General features: G+C 43.9%; 1 protein-coding gene and 1 non-coding gene across 7 annotated transcripts in view; both read right to left on the bottom strand.

Annotated features, from left to right (window-relative positions):
* GNG12 (G protein subunit gamma 12) overlaps positions 1 to 14478 on the bottom strand; it is a 141265-nt gene that overhangs the window by 12606 nt on the left and 114181 nt on the right. The window lies entirely within an intron of this gene.
* Positions 6719 to 6825, bottom strand: LOC139182342 (U6 spliceosomal RNA). The gene has a single exon (XR_011566013.1). It is a non-coding gene; the product is annotated as a U6 spliceosomal RNA (small nuclear RNA).

The following is a 14478-nucleotide window of genomic DNA, read 5'->3' as shown; positions in this document are numbered from 1 at the left end:
CTTTCATACTATTATTGCTGAACACACCAAATTCTACAACTTGAAAAGGAAAGCTAAGGCAGAATTCTTCTTCCCAAACAGAGCTTGCAGGCAAGAAGGCCATGGGTAGCTGAACATGTGACTAGCTGCCTGCATGTCCTGCCCTGCTCCTGTTCAGTTTTGAGAACAAAGGGTGAAAAGAACAAGTTATTGGCCTATGGGGACGAAAAGTAAGACAAAGAGATGAGGAAGGCCTGCATGGAACAATGGAAGACATGCCTTGGGATGAGAAGAGATAACAAAGTCATGGTGATATTCCTTTCTATTTTTTTGGCTGCACTGTGGGGCATGTGGGATCTTAGTTCTCTGACCAGGGATTGAACCTGCGACCTCTGCATTGGAAGTGTGGCAAAGTCTTAACCCCTGGACTGCCGGTGAAGTCCTGATATTCCTTTCTAAGAGAAGTATATGTAGGTTCAGAATAAGCAGAGTGAAAAAGAAAGAGAACAGTCTCTCTCAAGACCTCAACAGAGCTCTTCTTCTAAAAGCAGATGTTTTTATACTTGTTAACCCTTTGAGGTCCTTGTCTGGTATATTTGATTAGTTGATTTTACCTGCCATCCAGGGCACCTGTGCTTGAATAATGATGATGTTACTGTTACTGTCATCATGATAAAATTAAAAAAACTAATACTACTTGTTGAGTACTGAAATATGTGCCAGGTAAGTAAAATCTAAGAATTGTTTCATTTAATCCTCTCAGAGATAAATTCTCTTATCATTTCTGTTTTACAGATGAAGCACAGATGGTGAAAAAAGTCCTGCCAAAGATCACACTGAATTACGTAGCAGAGCTGGGACTCAGGGCCACCTGACTTGCAAGGTCATCCTCTCCATTGCCAATCTATACTGCATAGGCCTCTGAACATCAAAAGACACAGGAAGAAATTGAGAGAAAGCAAGGCTAAGCGTCAGCCAGAAGCACTGGACAAGGAAGACAAGGCCTCCCTTTCAGGGCCTGTTGCCCCTTCAGTTAGGTGGTCTCCACAGCCATGACGGTAGAAGTGGGGAGTTGAATGGCCTTGAGAGAAGACCAAAGTGAAGAAGAACTGGTCGCTCTTATTTTAAGAGAAGGACCGCCCCGGATTTCAGGTAGGACTCTTGCTAAAGACACAGGATGGTTCCCATCCTCCTCCTGTGTCCCAGGGAAGCTGGCAGGGAGCCATGTGCCAGTGAGCCAGTCCTGGGTAATAAATCAGAGGACAGAGCTGCAGAGCCTGAGCAGCTGGTTCCTAACTTCACGGTGTATCCAGAACACCTGGGGCACTTGCTAAAAAAACCCAATCTATATCAGAGGCAGGACCCAAGAATCTGTGTTTATAGGCTTCCTAGAGAACGCTCATATAGGTCCTCCTGAGAAACACCAGTGACGATTATCAGAGTCCTACCTCTGGGTTCTACCCACGTTTATTTCTGCCTGGGTCTTAGAACAGGTCAGCTTAAAAGAATGCCACTTCCTACCTATGCTTAACTTTTCAAAGGTCTGAACAAGTCCTGGGAAATTCTAACTCCTTCTCATAACCTTAACCTATAGGATTAACCCTCCCTCAGTTTGAAATAGTTCTTAGTACTTAACATCCTTCTTTGTAACTCAAGTCTAAATTTGTTTTCCTAACAACTACTACTTCCTTCTGGAAAATGTCTCGTCCCTGGCATCCGTGATGTTAGGCTGTCCTGTTCTTGCCTGTCTGGTGCTATTCCTTTCTGCAGCTCTTGTTCCTGCTTCTGACTTTGGTTTTCTCAGGGGCTTAGTCTTGGAGGGCTGCAGAAAGAGCCTTTATAGTCAGATAAATTCGAATCCTGTCTCCTCATGGACTACTACCCAGAACTGCTTTACTTCTCTGGCCTTCAGTTCCCTCATCCGTAAAATGGGAAGAGATAATAATAGTACATACCTAATAGGGTTGAACCAGGAGGAAATGGGAGAACATATGGAAATTACTCAGCACCTGCCTGACCCACACTGGTCCTCAGTGCCGTAGATGTTGATCCTAAAGGACTTTAGCTAAGACCAACATGCTTCCCGTGCATACAACCCTGACCTTTTACCTTAATTCCAATGTCTAAATAAAAGCCTATTTTGATTCACACTCGAATGCTGCACAGTTGCTTCAAACACAACACATCTAAAATCCAATACAACATTGCCACCTGCCCCAACCATTCTCATGTCCCTTTCTCAGCACCACTACTGTTCTGGCCACAGGACATCTTTCCAGTTCCTAAAACCGACCTTTGTCTGACAGAAATGTGAGCCACTTGTGAGGTTAAATTTTCTAGTAGCCACATGAAAAAAAAAAAAAAAAGAAAGTGAAATTAATTTAGCTCAATGTGACCAAAATTAAACCAAATTAATGTTAAAAAACTGAGCTATTTTACTCTTTTTGGTACTAAATCTTTGAAACTCAGTGTGCATTTTGCACTTACAGCACGTCTTCATTTGAGCCCCACTTTAAGTGCTCACCAGTCACAATGGCTGCCTAACTGGACAGTGCAAAGTTAGATCCTTTAAGAGGGCTTCCCTGCTGGCTCAGACAGTAAAGAATCTGCCTGCAATGCAGGAGACCTGGGTTTGATCGGTGCAAACTTAGATCCTGGCACTTTCCAAATTCTCTTGATTCGTACTTTGACAAATCTTGCATTTAAACTTTTCCCCATTTTCCAGTTTCTATTTTACCTCAGTTTTGGCTCCCAGCACTTCAAGTTAGGTCTACTCATCAGTCTTGAAACCATTCATGTTCCTTATTTGCCTCCAATCTAATCTATCTATCCTCACCAGGATATGATTTGCCTCTAATCTATCCTCACCAGGATATGCTCAGATAAAGTACCATTTTTAGCTTATATCTCTCTGGCTCAGGAAAGTTCCAGGGACTCCCCAGTACCCCTAGGAAGAGTTTAAAAAGGGCTTAGCTTTGCAGTCAAGATCCTCCCCAGTATTTCTGTCCCGTAATAAAAATTCTAATCCTAAAAGCAGCTTATTACTGCCTAGAGCTTACTGTATGCTGGACAGCAGCCTGTAAGCCAATGACTGGCAGTACATTATCCTAGTGAATCCTCACAAATGCCCTGTGAGAAACACTATGCATTTTCATCCCCATTTTATAAATGAAGAAGCTGAGGCATAGAGAGGTTAAATATGTACCTAGTGCCACACAGCCAGCAAGCTGCCTGGTTGGGATCTGAGCTCAGGCAATGTGATTCCAGAGGCCCAGCTAGAACCTCTCCTGCTCTCTACTGCTGTAGCCTCAGGGGTCTGTCACCCCATCCCTGGCTTTGTGGGCTGTGTTTTCAAGTCCCATCTGGAAATCTCCACCCAAGTTTTCTGCCTGCTTCTCTTGGCCGATTTATTTTATCTTTTAAAAACATTTATTTCTTTTATTTGGCTGTGTTGGGTCTTAGTTGTGACATGCGGAATCTCTGTTGGGTCACGCAGGGTCTTTCATTGCAGTGAATGGGCTTCTCTAAGCTGCTGCGCACGGGCTGAGTTGTTCCATAGCGTGTGGGATCTTAGTTCCCCGACCAGGGATTGAATAAGCGTTCCTCTGCATTGCAAGGTGGACTCTTAACCACTGGACCACTAGGGAAGTCTGTTGGCCAGTTTAAATCCTCTCTTCTTTTAGGCTACTTCACATTTCTCTCTCTTCCAGGAAGGGCTGCCTAACTACTTTTGCTTACAGTGACTAATTCCCCTTAATAGATTCCTGATATTAATATATGTTTGAAGCTCAGGGGCTCAAGGACCCCTAAGGGATGGCCCATGAATGAGATGGGGAGACAGGAAGAGTTATGAACGAAGTCCCTAAAGCTATACACAAAATTTGGTATGTGTGTCTATGTTCTTTTTCTGAAGTGAGGATTTATAGCTATCATCAAACTGTCAACAAGCATCTGCAACCCCATTGATTTCAATGCTTGACTGTATGTTATTTAATGCTTATTGGTAACTGACTTTGTATGCATGGAGATTATCTTCCCACTAAAGTGTGGGAAGTTTAGCTCAATAATAATAGTCTAGCAAGTACATTTATTCATCACTTACTATGTGCCAGCTACTATATCAAATATTCTCTACAGATAATACTTCACTTAATACTGTCCGCAACTATAAGGTTGAATGTGTTATACTTATTGAAACTGAAGTTTAGGAAGGCTAAATACTTTCTGATCTTCGAAGCTCAGACAGCTAGAAAGTGGTAGAAACAGATTTGAACCCAGAGCTTTTCTGCTTCAAAGCCACACCCTTAACCAGGCAGGTGAGATCTCTGTACTATCCTCTCTCTCACATTGACTAACGCAGAGAATTGGGCCTCAATAAATACCTGGGTTAGACTAAGACATGGGATGTAGCAACCAACACAACATCAGCCAGTGTGAACCTATCACCCTGGGGTGTCAGTGTACCCAGTGTTTGTTTTCCTAGAGACGGGATACACCCTGCTGCTCCTTCTCACGTGTACCCTGCAAAATACTGCCTGTTCCAAGTCAAAGGTTACCCATCTGCTGGGTTCCCTTCACAGCTCTGAGGAGCTGGGGTGGAGGTCCTGGGACTCTGATGCACTTGATTAGGGCCAGTTTCTGGGGCTGTGAACATTAACCTCCTGCATGGGTTGGCCCCTGAGTGGTGCCCAGATTCTGAGGGCAATGCCACTTTGCACCCTCAGACTGTGCCCCACACAGATTTGCAGTCAGTGAAGGTGCACTGAGGGAACGGGTCTCTGACGTGCAAAGTAGGGGAGTAGCGCTCCCCATCACCTACCCCCATATGCCAGGCCAGGGTCCAGCCACGCAGAGGCGCGTGTTTACCATCAAGACTGAGGCTGATCTTTACAAACAAGTTTTACTCTCTACCTAGCGTAGCAAGACAAGATATGTGAAATGATGTACTTATATCTGCGTGGCTGGCTGAAGTCAGCTGGATGTCCCATTTGTTTATTCATGAATGAATACATAAATGAACAGATGACTTCCATAACTAGTTAGTACTAAAGACAAAGGCTAACACTAACAGTGTGCTTTTTCTGTGCCAGGTACTGTGTTCAGGGCTTTATGTGAACTTATTCTATTTACTCTTTACAATGTCCCTGAAAAGGAAACTACTATTATGTCACTAGTGCTAGTGTGGTGTTAGTTGCTCAGTTGTGTCTAACTCTTTGTGACTCCATGAACTGGGGCCTGCCAGGCTCCTATGTCCATGGAATTCTCTAGGCAAGAATACTAGCGTGGGTTGCCATTTCCACTCTAGTGGGAAGATCTCCTGGGCATCTTCCTGACCCAGGGATCGAACCTGGGTCTCCCACACTGTGGGCAGATTTTTAACCACCTCAGCCACCAGGAAAGCCCTACATCACTAATTTTTAAGATTTAAAAGAATATATGTGTATAGTCCAGATTTTAAACAATCCAAGAGAGTAGGCAACAAAAACTAGCTGTCCTCCTACTCTGGATTTCACAAGGCAATCACTGTTACTAGTTTCTTGGGTTTTCTTCTGAAGACATCACATGCACATACAAATGTGATTACTCATATATCTGTTTCAAAATTACAAATGAGATTATGTCATATGCATTGCTCTGTACCCTGTTTTTATTTTAATATATTTGGGGGTCATGGTGAAGGTGGTGTTATTAACCCATTTTTCAGATGATGAAACTGAGGCTCTATAGGACTGAAATCAACCCTGGTGCTCATAGCCATCATGGCACACACTGCACCTGCCTGTGTCCTATATGAGGAGCTTGCTGGGGCTGGAGAAAGGAAATGGGAATGATCAGAGAAGCTGATCAGAAGGCTGAATTCCTGCTGAAGCAAGTACAGTTGATGGCCCTTTCATCCCCAAACCCCAGACAACTGGTGCCTTCTTCTTCATCTACGTGACCTATTGGGAGTTCTCCCACCAGCCTTCCTGGGGGATGTGCTTTGCACACTCTCTAGCTCCCCAAGCTGAGCAGGGCTGGACATTGTCTACAATAAGCTCTATTACCCAGTATGTTGTCCACAACATAGCCATTCTACCCTCATTCTTAATGGGCTGACAAAGCAGCAGAACAGAGATATGTAGGATTCCAAGGCCTCACTGCTTTGGGGAGCAAAGGATGCTATCTGAAGTGAGGAAGCCCCCTGAGCAGTGCTTCTCCACCTCTGAGTCAGCAGGTCTAGGCTAGAGGGTTGAGAATTTGCATTTGTGAGAAGTTCCCTGAAGGGCTGATGTTGCTGGTGTGGTGTGGAGACCACTCCTGGAGAAGCACTAATCTAGGGGCTCCTTGTTGGAGTCACCCCGACTCTCAGGCTCCTTCCCTTCACAGGTGCTGAGCACCTGGGGGGTGCAATGAAATGGGCTCTTTGCTATGTTCTTCTGTTGTTTGGAAATCATTCATTTGCTCCCAAAGACACAGGCACTTCACCTTGAGGAAGTTATTCCTGGCAAGGGACACAGGACCAATCTAAGGAAGGAGGAAGAACATTCCAGATGGCCATTCATCTCTTACCTGTGGTTATGTAGTTGATGGCCTTTTCCTCTTTTTTGTTTTTCTAATTATGAAAGCATGATAACACATTTACAGGAGACTTGGAAAATACAGAACCAAGTTATATATAGTTCCGCTCTATATTACAATTATTTTTAAGTAGATGAGATTTTCAGTTGGAGTTTCAATATCAAACTCTCAAAAATTAATTAAAAATATGGAATGCTTCACAAATTTGCATGTCATCCTTGCATGGGGGCCATGCTAATCATCTCTGTATCATTCTAATTTTAGTATATGTGCTGCTGAAGCAAGCACAGTTGATGGCCCTTTTATCCCCAAGCCCAGACAACTGGTGCCTTCTTCTTCATCTATGTGACCTATTGGGAGTTCTCCCACCAGCCTTCCTGGGGGATGTGCCTTGCACACTCTCTAGCTCCCCAAGCTGAGCAGGGCTGGACATTGTCTACAATAAGCTCTATTACCCAGTATGTTGTCCACAACATAGCCATTCTACCCTCGTTCTTAATGGGCTGACAAAGCAGCAGAACAGAGATATTTAGGATTCTGGTCATAAAGGCCTAGCATCTGATTGATTTTAAACAGAGGGCATGTTTCTAATACTGCTAAGCAGAGAGGAGTTCACCTACTTGCCCCGAGTGAATTAAAACAAACAACCAAGCAACCAAACACCTAACGGGAGAGTTGAAAGTGAGGCAGCAGGCAAATACTGTTCCATCCACTTTAGATTAAGCAATTTAGTCATTCTGCTTTGAACGGCACAGCAGCTTGAACGCACAGGGCACAGGAGTGGGTTTGAGAGAGAGAGAGAGGCTGAGAAGGACTGAGACGAGTGTGTGCAGCTCCCTGACATTTACAGCCACCAGCTGGGGCTGGGCATGGCTGACAAACAATGAATGTGGGTGTTACACGGGTGATTAAAGGGCTTGTGATTCCAACGAGATGGACTAAGTACTGAATATGAATAAGGAATATCAGTGGGCCAAAAGGCATGCCAAATGCAAGCATTAGGAGCTTAGAGAAGACAGTCAGTGAGGGATTGAGCAAGCAGACATGCACACAGGACACAAGTCTTAAACGGACCAATCCCCTGAGGATATGAACTGGACGGGTGGTGGTCAAGGAGTGGGGAGACTCTCGGAATGGTTACTGAGGGGAGCATGGAGTGGATGAAGGCTGACTCTGTTACATGAAAATGGGAGCCACCAAAGATTACTAAGTAGAATGACAGGCATGGGGAGTGTTATCAGAAAAACAATCAAACAACCTTATGCAGGATGGAACAGAAGTGGGGAACTGAGAGGGACAAGTAGAACATTTCCGTGGAAGGTCTGGGGGGCAGGCAATTTGGTATAGATCCCATTTTTGATCAGATGGAACTGGGTTCAAATCTGTACTCCGTGTGTAGGTGGAATGAACCACTTAGCCTCACTGAACCTCGAGGTGCTCTATCTGTAAAATGGGGTAACAAGAGTGCCCACCTCACAGGACCATAATGATTAAATTACAGAAAAGAACCTAGCACATGGAAACCACCCAGTGTTATCTATCAGCATCATTATTGCTCTTAGGAGTTAGAACATAAGATTTCAAACAGATGGAGGCAATTGGAATGCAAAGAAAAAGCTGGATACAAGAGGTAAGAAATGTGAGAATGAACAAGACTTCTTCTTTGGGCTGAATGGGGATCAGCTGCCCGGAGGTGGTGGCTGAGTGCTGGCCTCTGGATGCAGGGCATGGAGAGAGGAGCGGAGCACACCCTTGGGCCTTCCCCGTGTGGGCAGGGACCAGAAAGGCAGCTTTAAAGGAGCGGAGAAGGGGCAGGGTGACACTGCCACAAAAGCCAGGGGAAGAGAGGCAGGAAGGACAAGTTAACACTGTGTAAATATGTTTAGTCAGTTAGTCATAAATATGCTTAGTTAAAATACATTATATCCAAAAAACACACTGGAAGAAAATATTCCACAATGTAGCTATCACTAGGTGGTAAGGATTTTAGGGGATTTGTAGTATTTTGATGCAGTCCTGCATGTGCACATTTTTATTCATTCATTTTGCTCTTAATAGCTAATACTTGTACAGCTCTTACACTTGCAAGCATTGTTCTATGAACTTTACAGATATTAACTTACTTCATCCTCAAAACGATGCAAAACAACGCTATGAGGTCCTTACTATTGTTTTTCTTAGTTTAGGATTAAAGGAACTGAGGGAGGCAGATGCTTAGAACACAGACAGCCAAGGTCAGAACGAAGTGGAGGCGCCAGCACTGTGACCCGGCAGCCTGGCTCCAGAGGTTGTGCTCTTAACCACGTGTGATGCTTTTATGATTAAAAAAAAAAAAAAAAATCCCAGCAATAGTTATTCACACAACTAAGAGGAGGGGCAGTTATTAGTCACTTCACAGAGGTAAAGGAAGGAGAGAGCAAGCCTAGCTCATGGAACGTGGTGACTGGGGGCCCCTGAGTGAGTGGTTTGCACAGTGTGAAGGGAAGGGCAGTGGAAGGATAAAGGGAGACCCATTAATTCAGAAACATGGGTGGTGAGCATGGGGCTTCCCCAGTGGCTCAGCGGTAAAGAATCTGCCTGTGATGCAAAAGATGTAGGAGATACAGGTTCATTCCCCGGGTTGGGAAGATCCCCTGGAGGAGGACATGGCAACCCACTCCAGTATTCTTATCTGGAGAATCCCGTGGACAGAGGAGCCTGGCGGGCTACAGTCCACAGAGTCACAAAGAGCTGGACACGACTGAGGCGACTGAGCACACGAGCACATGGGTGCAGAGCACAGGGGAATATTTAGAAAAATGTGGCTGAAAGTCGTCTAATTGGCAACGAAAAAGGGAATCCAACCACTGATGCAGCAACAGCTTGGGTGGATCTCTCGGACATCACCCTGACTGAAGGGGAGCCCATCACAGAAGAGCGCCTACTAGTAACATTTACATACAATTCAAGGAAGAATTAACCTCTGGTGACAAACCAGGAGGGTGGGGAGACTGGCTGAGGAGGCAGATGAAGCAAGGCTGGCCAATGATGTGTTGCTCGTTGTTGAAGCTGGGTGGCAGGTACGCGGAATGCACCCTACTTTTATGTATGTTTGAAAATGTCCAGGGTAAAAAGTTAAAAGATTCTATGATCCAAAACACTTCATAGCCTGTAACACAGTAATTACCAACACTATAAGATGAGCTCTGTCATTAAAGTGTGGGAGATACGTTAATTATTATCTACCGTTTCCTCTTCCAGATCACCATCTAGCAAGGATGTCCAATGTCCACAGTGCAGAGGAAGTAATTGCCTTTAGAGGACGCACAGATGGGATTAAGACAGCTAAGATCTGGGCCCTTTGCCCGCTGTATACAGCATTCAGGACCCAGGTCACAGATGCCAAAGGTTAACCTGCCAGGAAGCCCCGGGCCCCTCCGTGCATTCACTGACGAAAAACAAAGGCCCAACTCTGGTCCAGGTACCCATAACGTGTACATGCTACAGACTACATAATAGAATATTTAATTTTTCTTTCTTCCTTCATCTCACCTTCTCCCCTGAAACTATAGGCAGGGAACATGCCCAACCTCCAATCAAACGTGTCTGGGCTTGGGGAAAAGCAGTGTCTATCAAACTCCTGGAGTAACCAGCAAGATGAACTTTCCATGCTGGCCCTCACAGGTAAAGTACTTGTTTGTTTCAAACCTCAAGGGACCTGAAAGTGTATATATTTTCAAAGGAAAAGAACTGAAGATACAAGGGGTCCCTGAGGAAGCTTCTTGTAGTTATTCTCTACCTAAAAGGATTAGAACTCTTTCAAAGCAAACCTGTTGATTGTCTCCTTTTCAAAAAAATGTTACTTGAGGGAAAACATGGACTAGGAAACCAAGCCAAGGCATTTAAGGTCCAAACCTCATTAGCAACATCAATGCAATTTAAATAAGTTGGCCCCCAAAAGGCACACTTTTACTGGAGCTCAATTACTTTTGTAAAATTTCAGAATATTCCTGTTCATCTTAAGAGGTGATATAAAATTCCTTAGAAACACGAATTAATTCAAATCCATTAAACTTTTTCTTTCAATGAAATAGAGAACTTTTGAAAAAGAGGGTTGAATCAAGCAAAAGATAAATCATGACAGAATGATACTTAAAACCTTTGGAAAGATGACACATTTAAATACACAGCATGTTACTACCAACAGCTTGCTCGTTAAGGTTTGTTCTCTTAAAGGCAAGAATTTCACAAAATAAGATCATCAAATGGAATGCAGTGGGAAAGGATGCTGCCTGTAAACCCTGAAAAAGAATTTCTATGGCTACTTTCGGTCCCAGATTTTCCAGGCCAGAACTATTTCAAATATTCTGCTCCTCTTAGTGTGTTAGTAGCTTACCAGACCACAGGTCCCAAGAGCTGGCTTTCCATCTACGGTCATCATACTTCTCACAAATATTTGCATCTACTGCACCCGCCAGAGTCCTTCTTTAATTCTCAATCTGAGAGTTGGCCCTTGAGGCCAGCCACCCTGTATTACACAGTTCTTTACTTCTTCCATATGCTGTGCACACAAAATAAATACATACTGATTTGGTTTGTTATGAGACACATGGATGGCCTTGGCAGGAAGTGATGGCTTTGCAATTTTTTCCTCTTCATAATTCAGAAAACAGAAGGGAGAATATATTCCTGGGGCTAGACACAGAACAGGAATTCAATAAATACTTTATCCGATAAAATTGACAAGGGATCTGTGACTGTATTTTAGGTGAGTGATAAGGGCCTGAACTCAATGTATAAAAATAAAAAGTCAGAATTTCTGAGACAAATGGGAATCATGTCACATTAAGAAAGATTCCTTCAGATAATAATTCCTTGATGTGTTATCTCTGAATGAAGAGGTTAAGTCAGAGAAATTCACTGTATTAGGCCTGATTCTGTATCAGTTAGGAACCATAACAAACATCTCAAGTATAATATTTTGCACAATTCCTTTTGTGTCCTGAGCACAGCTCTATTTGACTTTCCAAAGTGATCACCAGTGTGTACACTTTCCTCTTTCCTGTAGTTTTGAGAGTGAGGGCGACACAGAGGTTGGTTTTAGGCTACCTGGTACCATTGGTTTCAAAAGCAGCTCCTTATCTGGCCTCTGGCCTCGCTGGCACTTTCCCCCTTGTATTGAGGGCAAACATAAGAAAGTACAATTCTGATGCTGCAAGCGCTGGAAAGAAGGAAATTCCCCCAGATGGCTTCATCGTGTGGGCAGGTCAGCTGCTTACAGTGGAGCAGAACGGGCTGCTTCCCAAGGACGATTCATGTTACGAGTGGCGCTGGAAGTAACACACACTTTCCAGCAAATATTAATACCAATACAACGACATTAGTGCCTTTTATTTACTCATGCATTTAACGCATTTAACAGTAAAGTTAAACTTTTCTAACACTTAATGAGTCCAGGGAGTAAATTCCTGAGACCGATCACAAGAAATCAGCATTTAGTGGTCTGGAACCAAATATGAGTTTCAGAAGGTTGAAGTAGATTCTATCAAAGTTTGTCCTTGGGGTATTTTCAGAAGCTCAGGAGATTATTTGGAACAATTTTATGCATAATACAAGTCAAATGACACATGTTTACTTACATGTAGAAATTGTGAGACTGATTTTAATAGACTGAGTAAATAAACACATCCAAGTCTTATAAACAGCCATTACCTGTCAGTGTCAACATTTATAAATGAAGAAACCCAGCAATCCCATGGTTGTGGGATGTTCATACCTTTGTTTATAAATGAAAACCATCCCCAGTTAAATTCTAGGAAAATATACCTACGTGTCACATGTAGAAGCTGCTATTTGTTATGTCATTTCTGCCTTGACCCAGTGTTGAAATCTGGTATTCTATTTCTAATGTGGTAGGTCTGGGGTAATCATAATGCCACCAAGATTGAAATTTATGAAATGCTTTCTCATATACCATCTATACCAGAGAGGGTCAACTAAATACTTAATTTTATTTTAATTTCTATTTATGGACTTGTGGGAACCTCTTGAATTTAACATGCAAATTTATGTGAGTAATAAGTAAGAGATTTTTGCAGGTAACTGGAAAAGTATAAGAATCCTCTGCCTTGCAAAACTCCTATTTCTTAGTAGCCTAACGGCTGCTTCCCCTCTTACTATTAGTGTGACTTTCAGTTTTAATAATTTCATATACTTCTTAAATAGAGGAAAGTATTGGTTTTCCTCTCTGAAATACAACCTGTTTAATGACATTTTCTTAGAAGCAGATTATACCTGCCCTTAAGAGGTAGTGTGGAGTGAAACATAGAAACCACAAAGTGTCTAGAAGTTGGATTTCTAACCGGTTTGCTTTTTCACCTGGGCAGTTCTTTCAATGCACCCCTAATCTCCAGAATCAGAATTTCAGGATAAGTCCTGGGAAAAGTACATTCTGAAAAAGGTCTGGGTGATCTGCATGTACACTTGGGTGAAAGAGCCAAAGGGACTGGGGCATGTCAGGACTGTTCAGCATAACACCTGGGATTCCCTGATTTCTCTGCCAAGCTGGTGGCCTCGAGCATGTCACTTCCTCTCTCTAGGCCTCAGCTTCCTCATCCTTAACAAAGGACAACAATATACGTTCTCTGCACCTTTTCTTTGGAGAAGGCAATGGCACCCCACTCCAATACTCTTGCCTGGAAAATCCCATGGATGGAGGAGCCTGGTAGGCTGCAGTCCATGGGGTCTCGAACGAGTTGGACACGATTGAGCAACTTCACTTTCACTTTTCACTTTCATGCATTGGAGAAGGAAATGGCAACCCACTCCAGTGTTCTTGCCTGGAGAATCCCAGGGACGGGGGAGCCTGGTGGGCTGACATCTATGGGGTCTCACAGAGTCAGACACGACTGAAGTGACTCAGCAGCAGCAGCACCTTTTCTTTGCTTCTCTCTGAGTGGTCTCTCTGTCCTGCTCTTCAGAACTACCAGATCATTGGTTTAAGTGCTTAATATTTTTATGTTGTCATAATGATCAAGACACTGAATCTAGTATCCAGAGACAATTATGCACATGGGAGGGGGCTGAGGTCAGCACAGAGCTGCTTCTGAAGCCCCAGCAGACTTGTATAAGTGGGGGCCAGTCCAAATAGGGGAGGGTGGGGGAAGGAGCTTCCCTCACCAAGTCGGTTCTAAAGAAGCAAGCATATGGGAGAGAAAATACTGTTCATGGATGTTTTTAAAATAAAGCCATGCTCGCAAATACAGTAAGGTCTCTTTTACCCAGAATGTTCTGGGAAAGGCTAGCAGAGAGAACTGAAATTTCTGGTTGAGTTGCCATGTGCAAAAGCACACAGCTGCAGGTTTTCAGAGATAACAGCACAATAATACACTTAGAACCCTGGACACTACTGATGGTTAAGAAGGCACTTCCGTGGAATGCCATGATTCCAGATAAAGCTGAAGAACTCTTGGAATGAGTCCACGTTTTGGCACGGACACTGCTGGCCTGTCCTGCCCTCCTGACTCTGACTCGGTCTCTGAGCCCTGATCCGCCCCTGGGCATGCCTTTATGCCTCTGACTGTCCTGCGGTGTCTCCCGGGCTGACATCTTTCTGTCTCTGAGTTCACCAAGCTCAGTTGTCCTTGAAGGTTTTGCTGGTGTACCTACTTTTCCTCTGTCTGTCCTCCCTCATTCCACCTCCTTCCAAGGGCTTGCAGAAGACTCTTCTATCTGTGTCTGGTCCTGGAGCTGTGTGCAGGACCCCTGCATCCACACAGCTTGCTTGCTCCTTAAACTTGGTAGAAGTTGGGTTCCTCTTCCTCTCCCCGGTAGGGGGGCCCTTCTCTGGGCTTGGATTCACAACCTCTTTGCTACTAAAACAACCTTTACTATGGTTTGTTGTTATTCAGTCACTAAACCGTGTCCGACTCTTTGTGACCCCATAGACTGCAGCACACCAGG

This window comes from Bos indicus, chromosome 3, assembly GCF_029378745.1.
Source record: "Bos indicus isolate NIAB-ARS_2022 breed Sahiwal x Tharparkar chromosome 3, NIAB-ARS_B.indTharparkar_mat_pri_1.0, whole genome shotgun sequence".
NCBI lineage: Eukaryota > Metazoa > Chordata > Mammalia > Artiodactyla > Bovidae > Bos > Bos indicus.
This window is presented reverse-complemented; position numbering and strand designations above follow the sequence as displayed.